This window comes from Echinops telfairi, unplaced genomic scaffold, assembly GCF_000313985.2.
Source record: "Echinops telfairi isolate 266 unplaced genomic scaffold, ASM31398v2 ScPeMD7_5592;HRSCAF=6446, whole genome shotgun sequence".
NCBI classification, from domain to species: domain Eukaryota; kingdom Metazoa; phylum Chordata; class Mammalia; order Afrosoricida; family Tenrecidae; genus Echinops; species Echinops telfairi.
Window position 1 is genome coordinate 57048095 of NW_022109491.1, and position 1500 is coordinate 57049594.

Genomic DNA, 1500 nt, shown 5'->3' on the forward strand with positions numbered 1-1500 from the left:
GAGGTGGGGGCAGAGTGGAGACTCAAAACCCACCTGTAGACAATTGTACATCCCCTCACAGAAGGATCACAAGGAAGGGACAAGCCAGCCAGGGTACAGTATAGCACTGACAAAACATACAACATTTGTCTAGCTCTTGAATGCTTCCTCCCTACCCACTAACCCCTTCACTATCATGACCCCAGTTCTACCTTACAAATCTGGCTAGACCAGAGCATGTACACTGGTACCGATAAGAGCTCTCAATACTCGGAATCCAGGACAGATAAACCCCTCAGGAACAATAATGGGAGTAGTGATACCATGAGGGTAGGGGAAAGGTCGGGGGAGAAAGGGGGAACCGATCGCAATGATCGACATACAACACCATCCACCCTCCACCCAGGGTGACAATCAACAGAAACATGGGTGGAGGGAGACAATGGTGTAAGATATGAAAATAATAATAATTTATAATTCATCAAGAGTTCATGAGTGTGGGAGGGAGGTAAAAATGAGCCGATACCAAGGGCTCAAGTAGAAGGAAACTGTTTTGAAAATGATGATAGCAACATATGTACAAATGTGCTTGACACAATGGATGCATGGATTGTTATAAGAGCTGTAAAATGATTTATTAAAATTAGAAATATCATAATAAATGGACTGCCTCTTCCTTCTTCCTACTCTCTTAGTTTGGAAGCTATGCCCAAACCTATCCACCATGGGTGATTCTGCTGGGAATTGAAATATCCATGGCACAGCTTCCAGCATCACAGCAGCACCAAGAGAAGTGCTAGCCTTTCATTTGCTGATGTGGCCGGACTCAAATGATAAATAACAACTCAAACACCCACTCATAACTGGAATGTTGACTGTATGAAGGATGAACCCAGGAACGTTTCAGAAATGAAATGGAACATATAAAATTCAACAGTCTAGATTTTAGTGAGCAGAAATAAACTAGATAGGCCATTTCCAGGTAAGGCTTTGGTCAATATAATCATTGATGAAGTATTTCCAGGTAAGGCTCTATTGCCAGCCCACATGGAAAATATGTAGGAGGCCAGGATCATAAAATAAGTCAGGGGGCATATGCTTCAACTATCTCCTCGGTACTTTGATAAAAATCAGTAACTATAATAGGGGGAAATCTTTGCAATATTTTATAGTCACTTTAGAGGTAGCCTGGAATATCTTTGTTGCAGATAAAGTCCTTGATCGTCTTGTGACGATATTTTAAAGAGTTGCTGAGCAATAACAATGATCTCTGAGTAGATACAGGAATAGACAAGCAGACTGAACAGGCATGGGAGGGAGAAGAGGCATACTCACGTATATATATATAGGTTTGACAGAAGTACGCGGGAATTTACCTTTGTTGCAAAGAGGCGGAGCTTCCAGGAGGCAAAGCTCTGAAAACTTTTTGGCCACCATAACCCAACCCCTGGGGGCTCAGGATCATCGTCACAGGGGACAGACAGGTCAGTTGCCATAACATAGTCCACAAAGACACTATAC